Below are 14,747 nucleotides of genomic sequence, written 5' to 3'. Positions count from 1 at the left end.
TGATAGGTGGATTTTGCGGGTAGAGACACAGAACCAAACTGGAATGAGAACAGGCAAGAGGACAAATGACCAGAGGGGCTTGTGCTTTCCAGAGTGGTAAAGGATGACAGTGATGGGTACGGTCCAGTGAGCTGGCTTAGAGGTGCTGACTGGAATCCTGCCATCGATGGCTTCCAGACTGACAGAGGCATTTGGCCCTGATGGTGTCTGAGCAGGATGACATTTGTTGTTTGTGTCCTGGTCAGCGGTCTGTAGCTTTCACAGAGCAGTTGCTTTCGGTTTCAGTGAAGCCCAGTCCAAAAGGGAAGTGCAGTTGGGCCAGCATGATGGGGAAAGAATTTCTGGCCCCGAGCACTGGGCTGACCTGGTTAGGTTCAGGCAGGCCTATCTAACACTTGTGAGACCTAGAACAAAGGACAAATGGAGGCCCTAGCCTTAGGCCACCTCTCCCAGCCTTGGCTTCCCTCAGCACCAGGAGGATTGCATGAAATCCTCAGCCCCACATCTAATCTTTATCTACTAAATCCTGACAGCTGCCCCTGGCTGCCACGCAGGCCTAGGGCAGAAGACACTTGGCCCAGTCCTTGCTCAGAACTTCCCTGGAGGAAAGCCCACCAGGGCCTAGAAATTAGATTGAGGATTCAGAGCAAACCATTTTGAGGTTCTGATGCCGAAAGTGTTATCTACAGGGGGATATGAGCACCAGCTTGGCTTGATCTCATGAATTCCTTGTCCCATGGGAGGAGCACAGCCCAGCAAGAGTTGGAGAGGGGACATCTTCATAAAAGGCACTGTAGGGACCTGGGGTTAGGGATCCATTTGCCTGAGTCCAAGCATGGTATTAGGTCAGGTCTAGATGGAATGGTGTTCTTGGAATCTTTTGGCCTGAGTGAAACTCAGCATCTATTAGAAGGCAGTGGCATAATTAAGGCCATTTCTTCACCTTTCTAACTGCTTTTTTCTTTTTTCATTACACTCTCTACAGTTAATAGCTGGTGCATTCTCCCAGACATTGGCATGTACTGTTCAATAACTGCTTTTTGTTTTTTGTCTAATAGTGTATAATGGATATGTTCATCAATTGGTACATATAAACATAAAATGCACTGGGTGTGGTGGTGCACTCCTGTAATCCCATTGGCTTGGGAAACTGAGGCAGGAGGATGAAGAGTTCAATGTCACCCTCGGCAATTTAGCAAGGCACTTTGCAACTCAGTGAGACCCTATCTTTAAATAAAAATTAAAAAGGGGCTAAGTATGTTAAGCACCCTTGGGTTCAATCCTCGGCACCAAAACACAAAAACATACATTTTATTTTTTATTGGTTCATTATAATTATACATAATTATGGGATTTGTTGTTACATATCCACCTATGCACATAACCACTGTCTCCAACTCTACTTTCTTTCTTCTATTTTCATTCAATCCCCCTCAACACCTTTTTTTTTCTCCTTTTTTTTCTTTCTAGATGTCACATATGAAAGAAAACATATAACCCTTGACTTTCTGAATTTGGCTCATTGCATTTAACATAATACTCACAAGTTCATTTTCCTGCAAATTACATAATTTTATTTCTCTTTATGGATTAATAAAACTCCATTTTGTATATACACCACATTTTCTTTATCCATTCATTCATCATTGATGGACACCTAGGCTGGTTCATAGTTTGGCTGTTGTGAATTGTGCTGCTATAAACATGGGTATGCATATATCACTATAGTATGCTGACTTTAATTCTTTAGGGTAAATACTGAAGAGTGGTATAGCTGGTCCATCTGGTGGTTCCATGCCTGGTCTTTTGAGGAACCTCCTTACTGATCTCCATAGTGGAGGTGCTAATACACAATCCCACCAAACTTTGGAAAAGTGTTCCTTTTTCCATGCATCTTATAAGTCATTGTATTTTTCATGACTGCCATTATGACTGAAGTGAGATAAAATCTTAGTGTAGCTTTGATTTATATTTTCCTAATTGCTAAGATATTGAAAGGTGTTTTTTTTTTTTTTCACACACTTTTTGGCCATTTATACAATACATTTTAAATGCTATCATTTTTTCCTTCCTATACTAGGGATTGAATCCAGGGTTGCTTTACCACTGAATTACATTCCTGGCCACTTTTTGTAAAATTATGTTTTTATTTTGAGACAGGTCTTTCTAAGTTGCTGAGGCTGGCCTCAAACTTGTAATCTGTCTGCCTCAGTTTCTCCAAGGGAGCTCCACTTAGCTAACTAAAATGGTTTTTGTTTGTTTGTTTGTTTAATTAAAGCAGAATAACAACTTGGCATCAGAACTGAATTTCTGGGGATGAAAATGAATTTGGAGAGCCTGGCAATAGTGGAAAAAAGGAAAGAGAAAAGAAAGAAAATGGGAGAGATGAAGAGGTTGGCTGTTTAGAAAGGCATATATATAAATGATGTCTGTAGGAAATTTAAATGTATTCATTGGATGGTTTACAAAATATACTCTCTTCCCCATCTCAGTGTTCAATAGATTACAAGTCTGTTATTCTAATATGCTGTGGAGTTTCATCTTTCTGCTGATGTGATCAGCTTAGCTTGCTATTTCAGGGTGGCTGACAGGTAAGAACTGTAATTCTCCAGTGGGGATCTCAGTCATATAGGACTTATAATTGACACTAATGCCATTTTAAAATTTGACAATCTCATAGTTAAATCTGATTGGTGAGTTTTGAAAAATTTTTAATGTTTATTGGACCATAGCATTTCTGAACTTGTTAGCTGCTTATTTTTAACCACTGTTCATTTGTAGTGGGGAAGAAAAAAGAGAGGGCTTGACTTCCTGAGTTTGGCCAGGTCAGGCCACGCTGAAGGCTTTTTAATGACCTAGGCTCAGTCGCTTCTGTCATTTTTCATTGGTGAAGCAGATCATTCAATCCAATCAGATTCAGGTCGGGGAGGAATTAGGTCCTACTTCTCAATGAGAAAGACAGCAAAGAATTTGTATTAACTGCATGTGGGAATGCAGTCTAATAGCTGTCTGGACATCTGAGGATTGGAGGGAAACAGTGTTGAGCTCAACCTTGCATCATATACTAATAGAACTATTGCATAGGTTAACAATTTTTAAAGTAAAAATCAAACCAATACAACATCTAATGGAAAAGAGGAAGGCATGTTAAAAGGCTAGGTAATGTAAAACAGTGAGAGAGCTCTTTCTCCTTGGACCACTATCCTTTCAGATTGTCTTGTCTCGTCAGATCATCCTTCCCAATCTGTGTTCTATTTCAAGAAGATGTTAGAGCTTTTCCAGTCATTTCAGATAATAGGAGATGGGAACTCCTGTGGGAAAGAATATGCCAGGCTTTCAGATATTAAATGGCCCAATCTTAACTAAATCCATACTTCTTTACCTCCTGGCACCATGTTGTTTTTTCAGGAGGAGGCAATAGAGGAACACTGCAGGGGGGAAGGATTTTTCTTCCTGGTTCAGACTCCTTTCTCTTTTTGGCTCAGATGTGCCTTTGCTGCCTACAACACCTGGTGGGGTCTCCCAGCGGAAGTGCACTCTACCAGGTTTCAGTGATACTGGCTGCAAGCAGTGTCCTGGAAAGCTGGATTCCCAGGGAGCAGGGCAGCATCCTTGTGGATGGCTTCCTGGTGAATTCCATGTGGTTCTGACAGCTTCCCCTAGAATAATCTTTAGATTTCTCTTTTATTTCCTCTTGGTAGTTAATCTGCAAATATTTACTTTTCATATTAATCCTTTCCTTTTCAAATTATTGCATGATCTCTCTCTCCTGATTGGTCTTTGATAACTAGGACATGAAACCAAGGAAAGTTCCACCTGGGGCCAAGTTCACACATTAATTTTATGTTTCCTTTGCATATTATTTTCATTCTAGCATGAGTTATGATATTGCTTACAAGTATTTTCTGAGTACATATTTTGTATTTGAGAACAAACCAGGGAACCTATAAGCATAGGATAATGAGAAAGACACACATGTATGTACATGTCCCTGAGCACTCTCATCAGTGGAGAAGATAGGTTCTAATCACAACTCTGACTAGCACTGGGACTACTAGAGACTATCAGAGAGAAACTCTCTAAGCTTTTCATGTAGAGAGTTTTAATTAGACAGAGTTAAAGGTGTTAGCTCAAAGGATCTATACTATTTGATCTTAGTATTGTGAATAGTCAGACAGAAAAATGATAGTGAGACAAGAGGACAGCTTTGAAGGCTAACTACAGATTCTAGAGATACATGTAACAGTAGGAAACAGGGAGAAAACATTGAGAATGAGAAAAGCTGGAGGTTGATCTCCTTGTGTCAGATGCAGGGAATTCTAGACCAACCCTCTCACCACATCAGCGGCAGGTAGAAGAGGCCAATCCTAGGCAACTGTATAGCAGACATGTTTTTCAGAGTTGGAAGAGATACCCAGAAACACATGAAAAATAAAACTACATAAATATGGTTGAAACTTACCACTTTAAAGTCCAAGCTTTGAGCATTTGCAGACTAAAGGAATGGGATTTTTGTGGTTATTGTTGTTGTTGTTCAGAGCTGTGTTAGACAATAACCAGATGGATGTGAGTTAGAGTAGGTTAGTATTAAAAAAAAATTAGTGGATAATGAAGATTGAAAATAGCAATCACATAAAAAGATTCTGTGCAGATTATTATTCCAGAGAGTAGCTGGTCTTAGGCCTAGTGACTCATCTCTGACAAAGACAATGCAGCAAAAGTGATGGGAGATGGTTTTTTGAGATTAAGTTAAAAAGAAGCTGACTTCCATTTGGGTGCTCATTCACTCTTGTTCTCAGGAAGTCTGCTGCTCTGTTGAAAGCTGTCTTGTGAGGACACACTTATGACAATAAGCTGAGGACAGTCTCTGCCAACATTCAGTAAGAGTCAGACTTTCAGTGCAGTAGCCAGTGGAGTCCAGAATCCTGCTTAGATTTGTTCTCATTCAAGCCACAGGAGGAGACCAAAGCCCCAGCCACACCTCAAGACCCTGTGAGGCACAGACACCAAGCTAAGCTATACCCTGAAGTTCTCTTACACAGCACTAGACAATCCAGGCAAGTATATAATAGTATCATATTGTTATAACTGTTTTCCTAAGGCTGCTGTAACAAATTACCTCAAAGTTGGTGGCTTAAACCAAAAGAAATGTATTCTTTCACAATTCTGGAGGACCAAACCAAATTGAGTATTATCAGGCTGAAATCACAGCATTGGCAGGACCATACCTTCTCCAGATGTTCTAGAGGTGAATCCTTTTCCTGCCTTTCCTGGTTTCTGGTGGCTACAGATGCTCCTTGGCTGTGATGACATCACTCCAGTCTCTTCAAAGGCAATACTTTCAAACCTCTGTCTGCATACAGCTTCACAAGGCCTCTCTCGATATTCTCTCTCTCTCTCTCTCTCTGTATGTGTGTGTGTGTGTGTGTGTGGGGGGGGTTTCTTCTCCTTCTGCCTCCTTCTTTAAGGATACCTGCAGTTGAATTTTGTGCCCACTCTGATAATCCAGATAGTCTCCCCATCTCAAGATCCTTACCTTAACCATATCCTCAAAGATGCTTATCTCACATAAGGTAACATTTATAGGTTCTAGGGGCTAGAAGGAGAATGTCTTTTTGAGGGACCAATTTTTGACTTACCACAAATAGATGCCATTTAAAAATTTTTAATTGTGCTCCAGATATCATGGTTAACACTTTAAATGCATTTCATTTACATGTACTATCATTTCTCATTTATATGAAGAAACAGTTTCAGAGAGCTTGAGTGACTTGACTCAGGTCACACAGATATTAAGTATTGAAGTTAGGGTGTATCTGGCAGTCTGACCTCAGACTTGGGCATCTAACAACTTCTGACAGATATGCATTTTTTGTCTCCATAGAACATGCTTAAACTAATTAGAAAATTTGTGTATCTACCCCATGTGTATAATAAGTTCTTATTAGTGGTGTCTTTTGGTATCTTTATAATTCCCAAGTTAAAGATGTGCTTCTGGCTATTTTTAAGGAGAGGCACTTTGAATTGGGAGGACTCTTTCTAACATTATAAAGAAAAATCCTGTTGCTCAAAGTGGACAAACCAAGAAAAGAGCATTTTTTACCAGATGGATCCTGGGCAAGGACTATTCCTTTTGGAGGATGCCACAGTTACACAAACCCCTTTCTCTGGTGTTTGAGGGTCTGAAGGACTGGTATAGCCAAGCTGTACTCTTGTGTGCATGGCTCTCTAGTACATGTGATTGCTTTCATACGTTGAGGTTCTTCCTATAATTGGTTTTGGATGGATTTAGTTTAGCTTCCCTTGGAAATGAGGATCTCAAGGTGAAATGTGAATGACAGGAATGAGATGATGCTTAAAGTTCAAAATTAGAAAGTATGTAATGGATTCCAGATTAGGTTCTGCTTAACATTTGCTATGCTATTCCTTTAACAATTTGCTGATTTTCTATGTATGATCTGGTAGTCTAAAAATTCAGATCACACAGAAACTTCAGTCCTGAGTAGATTCAGGCTTTCAGCTTATGAATCTCTTTTCCATATGTTTTTTTTTTTTTTTCATGAAGGCAAATTCCAAATTTAAGGAAGTATTGGTGTCAGAGGGCTAAGAGCTATTTCCTCAGCTTTTGTTTTTATTGCCACAGCATAAATGATGGCATGGCTATCCCTTCCCCAATGTGACATGCCTGAGCAGGTGTGCAGATGGTCAGAGGGCTCAGGAGATGGGACTTGGGTGGCAGATGGTGATGCCTTGTCTTGGATCCAAGTACAATTTGAACATTCTGTGCCTACCCCGACATGCATCGCCTCGGAAGGCAACCTGATTTGGAGGTGAATTGTTCTTAGCTATACTTTTCTTGTTGGAATTGACCTCATGCCTGGCACCGTGTGAAAGGAAGGTATTGGCCTAGTTTCTGCCCCCAGAGATTCCAAGGTTTATTGATATTTAGTGAATGCTTTGTCATATTGATTTTAGGGAATTAAGACTGAAGAGTTCTAATTTTACCAAAATTACCCAGTTGTCAGCCTTATCATGTTTACCTTACTGCAGCACCTCTCCAAGGACAGATGTGTCATGATAAGGGAGTTCTAGATGTTTAGGGAAGAAAGTGTTTAGTGGCTAAATGAGTTTAGAAAGTGTTGATTTAGGCCCCATTACCTCTTTAGCTAATAGATTCACACACACTTTCTCTTGAGCCCCTTTCTGAATACAGCTGTAGTAGATGTTTCTGGCATGTTTAGTTTTCTGACTTAAGCTAGCCCTCTTCTTCTTTGCCCGAGGGCTGTCTTCAGCCCTCCCGGAGCTCTGGGCTCCCTGCAAGTACTCCCTGGAAGTGTATAGAGTTTGTAACCTCAGGACAGCCTTCAACCACTGGGAAATTGGACTAGATAAATACTTAAACCTTGCCACCCTCTGTGCAGCCATTCTGGAGCCTCTCATAGGTTCTCAGAGGGGTGCCAGCACACCTGAGCTCTATTTGCTCTCAGCAGGAGCTTGTTCATGAAAACAGCTTTTGGCTTTTCTCTTTTCACAGTCTCAGTTTTCCTTGTCTCATTCATGTTTGCTCTTCTCACCTCTGACATTAAGTACTTCCACTCAGGTCTGTCTAAGAGTTTGGTTTTAGGGACCTACTCTTTGCATAATCTTCATTCATATTAGATTTGAGAAACAGAGAAGCTTACCTAATCCTGTTTCCTTAACTTATCACTCCATGAATCTTTTTTTTTTTTTTAAACATTCTGTGTATCTAACATTCTTCACAATGTAGTTCCTGAATTCCTTTGGTTCCTGGAGATATAGGTGATAGAGGTATTTCTTAAGGGTGTCCCATGAAAGGGAGTCTATATCTTCCTTTTCACATCCCATTTTTGTGCTTGAGTATCCTTGGCAGAAACCTCAAGCCTGCAGATCCCTTTAAAAAGGGATATTAGAGTCTAGTTTCTTAGTTTATGACTAAAGAAAGGGAGACCTAGAGTGGTGAGCTGTCATCTGGTTCAGTCACCCAAGATCACAGAGAGAGTGTGATGACAGATTCTTTAGTTCAAGGATCAGTAAACTATGGCTCAAGGGCAAAACTCAGCCGCTGCCTTGTGTCTGTACAGCCCACAGCTAAGAATAGTTATTATATTTTCAAATGGTTAAAAAAAACATTTAAGAAGCAGAATATTTCATGACACATGAAAATTAATATGAAACATCCATTTTAATGTTCATATATAAAGTCTCATTGGGATTCAGCCTCCCTGTTTTTGTATTGTCTACAGCTGTTTAATGTTTCAGTGGTGGAGAAGTTGTGACAGAGTCCCAAACCATTTACTATCTGATCTACAAAAGATTTGCTGGTCCCTGACTTGGATTCCCAAGACATGATGAAGGGAGTTTTGACATCACAGTAGTTGCTGGAGTGTGGCAGGAGACCACAGAGCCCTGAGGAGTCCACAGAAGTTCTGCTGGTTGCTCTACTGTCAGCAAGCGGCCTTAGATTTGGACAAAGATACCAAATCTTTAAATATATCAACTTCCTCATTTATAAAATGGAGGGACTGAGGCTTTTTTTTTTTTTTTTTTGGTGGTACTGGGGATTAAACCCAGGAGTGCTCTACTACTGAGCTGTATCTCCAACCCTTTTTATTTTTTATTTTGAGACAGGTTCTCACTGCTGAGGCTGTCCTCAAGCTTGTAATCCTTCTACCTGGATCTCCCAAGTTGCTGGAATTTACAGATATGAGCTACCATATCTGGCATGAAGCCTTCTTAAAGTCTCTTAATGTTTTGTGTTTCCTTAGATTCTGTATTTGTGTATTCGGTATTTACTAATCACAGGGCCAAATTACTAGGTAAAGGGGTTTATTTCTCTCCTGTGATCCAACTTTGGAAGGTGTATGAAATCATATTACAAACTCTTCAACTATTCCTGAGTCTACACCTCCAATCACCTCCTTCTCTAACTCTCACCAAACCATTATTTCCCTTGCCCTGAATTAGCTAGGCAGCTAGGACTAGGTAACTAGAGACCAGCCCTATAGCCGGGTCTGCTGACCTTATTCAAACTCCCCAGTTTTAAGCTGTTCCTCCTTCCTCCCTGCCTTGCAATGAAGGCTCTGGAGGAGGCTTCTCCCTCCTTCCTGCTTCCGCCTCCTGACTGAAGGCGTTAGGCGTCCCCGTGTGGCCCTGAGTAGCGTGCCTGCCTCTCGTTTCTAGGGGAACTGTGAGTAACAACAAACTGTTCTTTCATGGCATTGACCCCTTCATATTACCACTCATCTCCATAAATTAAGACCCGTCCACAAATCACTTAAATGCAAATAACTTATCATTCTGTGCAATCACCTCGGGCTGGAACATACATAATTCTAGAACACAATTTGTTCCTGTGTTCAGCCTAAGCAGAGCCTCTGTCCTGCAGCTCAGCTCTTCCCTTCCTCACGCAGGCGCTGTGGGAACGAAGCGCACTCCAGGCTGAGAGGCTGCGTCCTGCCGCCCGGACAGCGGGGGGCCTGTTTCTAAAGCTCCTGTGACTTGTTAGTGAATCCTGTGGTTTTTGCCTCCTTGGAAATCTCAAGCTGAGATTCTCATCTGACAGTTTTTCGATTTTCTTTCCTCCCCTCACTGATCAGCCACCCTGGAGCCTCCGTGCTTTCTACGTGCTTTCTACGTAGCGCCAGACGAACTATGCTAACTTCTCGAGGTGTTTCCTTTAGTTCTGTCAGGTACAGCCTTGCTCTTCTCTGGAGGTTGTCAGTTTTCTAGTACCTCCCCTCACAGGTGGCACCGCCGTCTCCTTTTAGGATTCTGTCTCTAGGTGGGCCTCAGAAATCAAGGTCAGTTAGGATCTACAGAAACATGCTGGTGGCACACCGGAGTAAAGCAGACCCCATCAGATGCATTAGGGGCGATTGGCACTATTGTGAACAAATGGCCTTGTACTCAGTTGCAGGTTGTTATTTCCCTATTTTGGGCAATTTTTGTCACACAAGGATTCTGTCCAATGGTAACAAACACTTTTCATTCTTTAAAGAGCAAGTCCAGACTTAGACTTTTAGATGACATCTCCAGAACTGTAAATACTTGCAACAGATTCAAAATTAAGACAAACAAAAAATACCATGTGAGCCAAACACAATGCATCTGTGAGTCTAATTGGGCCTGTGAGCCATCATTTTGCTGTATGATCTGTGACAAATAGAAAAATCCTTCCAGACTCATCCTTGCTTATGCCCCAAGTTATTGCTTGGTCCCAGAACTTGTGACTCCCAAGCTATTAGGCCTTTGCTGACAGTCAGTTGTCCCATATGCCATATTCTTGCTATTCTGAGAGTAAATTAGCTAATCTAATGAGTTCACTCATTCAAATGGGAACTTGTGCTTGGGTACCACCTTCTAATTATGTACTTTTAGGTTGAGGTTGTAGAATATTAGGAATATTAGCAATATTCTAAAGTTGGGGGTTTTAATCATGCAAAAGGGTTAAGATTCCCTGGTAGGCCAAAGGGGTATTTTTGGGTGTTCTGGTGAGAGTTGCCTTGAGCTATCTGTGGGTCACAATTGTCACCAAACTATCAGATCTGGTCGATCTTTCTTATCTCACTCACGGTTATGACTCTTACCAGCATCAGATAAGGACCAACACAGAAAACCACTGGAGAACTTTAGCTGGTTCTCCTTTTCTGAAGTTGAGAGTACTTTTTGATGTTGACAGGTACCATGTTTTTTAAAAAGTTGTTTATACACGTGGTAGTTGGTTCCCTTTGGCCTCTTCTCTGTTGCCTTAGCATTCTTAATGAGATGGCCCTGAGCTTTAAAAACACTTAAATGAAAGATTTCGAGTCCACAAAAAGAAGCAGCAGTTGATGAATCTTGGTCACATGACAATTTGAGAGCATATTCTTGGGGTTTAGAAGCCCTAAACAGACGATTTCTCTGCTCTTTGAAAGGCATCTGTATTGAATCTGATTCTTCACTCAGTTGTGCCAGGGAAATGCCTGTGTGCCCATCCTTTGATGCCCATCAATGCTTATAACCCGATGAAGAGTTGTAGGATACTTTTAACAGCCTGCCTCCGAGCCACACAGCTCCCTCTCAGGCATAATGTTTGTGCCTGGACTGCACACATCCAACTACCAGGCTTGAGTCATTCTCCTCCCAGGGTGAATTCAAAAGAATAGTAATTTGGTTCTTTTTATTTCCCCTTGGGAGTCGGGTAGGGATGGGGACAAATCCACCTATTGGGGTACTTATTTGCAGAACGAATGTCCCCCCAGAGGAATGCTGTCTTGTTCATGTTGCCCAGCTTTGCCATTGAAGTGGAATTGCTTATCCTTGGGATCCTGAGAAGGGTATTTTTTGGGGGCTATCACCACCGTGTGGAGGAAGTGGGTATGGCTCTTCTTCAGATTGCATAACAGCCTTGTTATCTGCCTCTGCAAACCTGATTTGGGTATCTTCTTTTCTGTCTCTTCTATCTTTTGTGAGTCACTGCGGAACAGCCTAGTGATAAAAATAATTTTTGCAGCAGTGCACTATACTGCTGGGTTCCCGTTGATCTTGTGTTTCCAAAAAATGACTGACTGAACTGCAGGAAGATGCTAACAGACAGCTTTATGACAAGACATGCTGAAAATTAAGAACGATGGTTTGGGATTAGCCTCTGGGCTCTCAAATGGAGATTACCAATTTAGACACTGTGAGAAATGCCAGAGCCTGTTCCTAAAGCACATTTCTGACCTTTATTACCCAAGGGATATGGGCTGAATCAGAGGGAAGGAAGAGAAATACAATCTGGTTGAGGGTGCAAAAGAATTTTACCAAACCACATAGTTCATCTCCTGTGGAGTGGGAAAGTAAGGAGTTTTTTTTTTTTTTTTCCCGACTCTTAAAGTCAGAATGAAGAGGAAAGAGGAGACCAATATAGAGATACTGTATCAGCTGTGGCTTATCTAGCAGCAAGTGATTGGCAAAGGGGAGAAAGTCGAGGCCTCACCTATGTAGCTGGCGCCAAAATCCCCCGAGAGGGATTTTGCAGGACTTGTTCTTTCCAAACTGATGGGTGTGTGGGTATTGGGAGTGGGCTGTAATAGGTGGGGGTACAGAGAAAGCTGTGGCTTATGAAGATCTAGAACCATTCAGCACCTAACATACTGCTCTTCCTGACTTAATGTTTCCCTAACCCTAAAGGGAAAAGATCTTACTAGCACTTATAACAGGGATCTTGACTAAAAAAATCTAGGGGAGTCAAAAACAAATCAAGATAGTAACATTTCCTCTCTTTGATGAGCTATGAAGAGTTAGGAGAATATGTAAGTGGGCCTCATGGCCCACCCTTAATATATCTAAAATTTCATATTGAAATTTCTTTGGGTGGGAGCTAAAGTGGGCTGATGATAATCTGGAGAGAGTTTTTAGAGACACCTAATGGAGCTCTCCTCTGTAGAAGGTATTTGTTGAACTTCAGTGTGACAGGAAGCTGGGTGGGCCAGCTGATATGGTATGTGCCGATTTAAGACCCCAAAGATTCCCAAGCAGCTGGAATGAGAGGCTGAATCAAATAAAATGCTAGAAGTCTAATAGAAACTTATCTTAATTTGGTCGAAAGAAGACACCTACAAATAATAGTTTTGGTTCATTTGCATTTAAATCTTCTTTTTATTTGACAGAACATGGAGTCCAATAATATTACTTAAGAAAAATCATTGTAACTTTAGAAGAAAAATTAATATTACCTTTGTCTATAACCTGACAATTCAAAGCTGGTAGAATTACTCCATAAGCTTCCATGTGGTTTGCCTCCTGTGTAGGGGGAAATTGAGAGGGAACTTTTTCCATTTTAAGAAAATTAACAGGAAAGAAGAGAATGATGTAGAAGATTCTCCTATTATCTAAGTGTTAGCAGGAGCTAACATTCTTCAACACTAGCTAAGATTGCCTTGTCTCATTCCCCCATCCCACATACTGTTTTGTTCTTTCCTGAGGGTTTCTTCACACTTTCTCTCCTACTTACTTCATTCTATAACTTATGCCTGTTTCTATATCTATGATCCAGCATTGACTTCAAATTGAGATATAACCTCTTTCTGCCTCCCAAAATTCACTTGTAAGAGTGTCTCAATTTGTTCCTGACACCTTTGACTGTATACTTTTTGAACTGCAGAATTTTATTTCTTACAATTCTGGAGATTGGGAAGTCTAAAATCAAGCCACTCACAGGTTCAGTGTCTGGTTAGGGCAGCTGTTTTCAAGATGGTGCTTTGGCTGAGTCCTCATGTGAAGGACACACAAGAGCAGAGGGGCCAAAAGGGATGAATACCCTCCAAAGCCTCTTTTAGAAGGGTACTAACTCCTTACCAGTTAGTCTTCAACTTTTGGGTTTTAGAGGGAAACATAATCATAGTAAAAAGGCAACTTGTAGAGGCAAATAGTATGATAGATTTTACTGGAGCAACTGGGTAGATGTACACATTGCAGTGACATTTAGAAAACATTCTAAAATTGAATATTAGCTTCTGGTCCTCTGAAAGTCCCTTGTCTGTTTCCACTAACCTGGATTTCAGTGTTTTGCCATCCCACTCGGCCTTTTCTCCTGCTGCTTCTCTGGCTTCCAGAAGTGGCAACATTTTTTTTTTTTCTGTTTTATTATTATGAAGAACATTTCAGCTCGGGCACCTGCCACCATCCCCATTCACACTCTGCATAACTCAAGATTTATTAATGTGCTATGCTAGAAAAGTTTCATGTATTCCAAGTGCCTTTTCTCCCCTGTCCCAATTTGTTCCTACAGAAGCAAGGAGAGAAATATGGAGGTTTCTATCCCCAGAGGTAAAGCTTATGTCTTCTGCCTCAGAATACATAAGAGGGTGGCAAGTCGATTTTGGTTTTAAACAACAATTGCAGGAAAAAAAAAATCTCCATGTACTGCCTCTCAATGCCCCACTGTATAGCATTGAGACATTCTGGTTTAATAGGTAGGGCACTGAACAGGAGGCCTGATTTCACCCTGGTTCTGTCACAAGCTCCTTATTGTGATCTTTAGAAAGTACCATACAAGGAATCTAAATTCCCTGCCAATTCTCCAAGTTGATTTGTCTGAGAGTCTCCCCGGCTCCTAATTTGTTTGTATATGCAGCCAAGGCTGGGATTTTCCTGTTTGCAGGTGGATGAATATTTCCCTATCCTGGATAATGTCCCACTCTTTCCTTGGCCCTTCATCTGATCAACATTTGCTGTCAGAAGCAACAGAAGTTTCACAAGCCAAGCTTTAGAGTCAAAGACAGGCGTGGGCCTTGGTTCTTTTAGCCCAGAACCTTAGTTATGTTATTGACTCTCAGAAACTGGCTTCCTATTTGTAAACTGGGTATAATGACATCTACCTTGGAAGATCATGTTTGATACAACAATGCACATGAAACACTTTAAAAAGTGCATGGCATATAACGGTTCCAAAAGTGGAAGTTACAGTCATTCACATCATGTCTGTTTTAAGGGGTTTGGTGTCTTGGCAAACTCATGCCATGCATTCTTGGTCCACTGAAACACCCTTAAGTACGTGGCCAATGAACTCACAGTTAAACCCCAAACTGGTTTTACTGAGTGAAAAATATAATCTGAGAGGGAGAGGTGAGTGGTTTGGGCAGTAATTTATTTTTTAGGTTATGTGGAAGAGGAGGAAAGTAGATTTCATTAAAGAGGAGAGAGGAATTTGGAAAACAAGCATGACCAAGGGAGAATTTGATGCAGTTGGGGCATGTGATGAG

The sequence above is a fragment of the Marmota flaviventris genome, chromosome 2 (genome assembly GCF_047511675.1).
Source record: "Marmota flaviventris isolate mMarFla1 chromosome 2, mMarFla1.hap1, whole genome shotgun sequence".
NCBI classification, from domain to species: domain Eukaryota; kingdom Metazoa; phylum Chordata; class Mammalia; order Rodentia; family Sciuridae; genus Marmota; species Marmota flaviventris.
The sequence above is the reverse complement of the archived record's forward strand: the minus strand, read 5'-3'. Positions refer to the sequence as shown.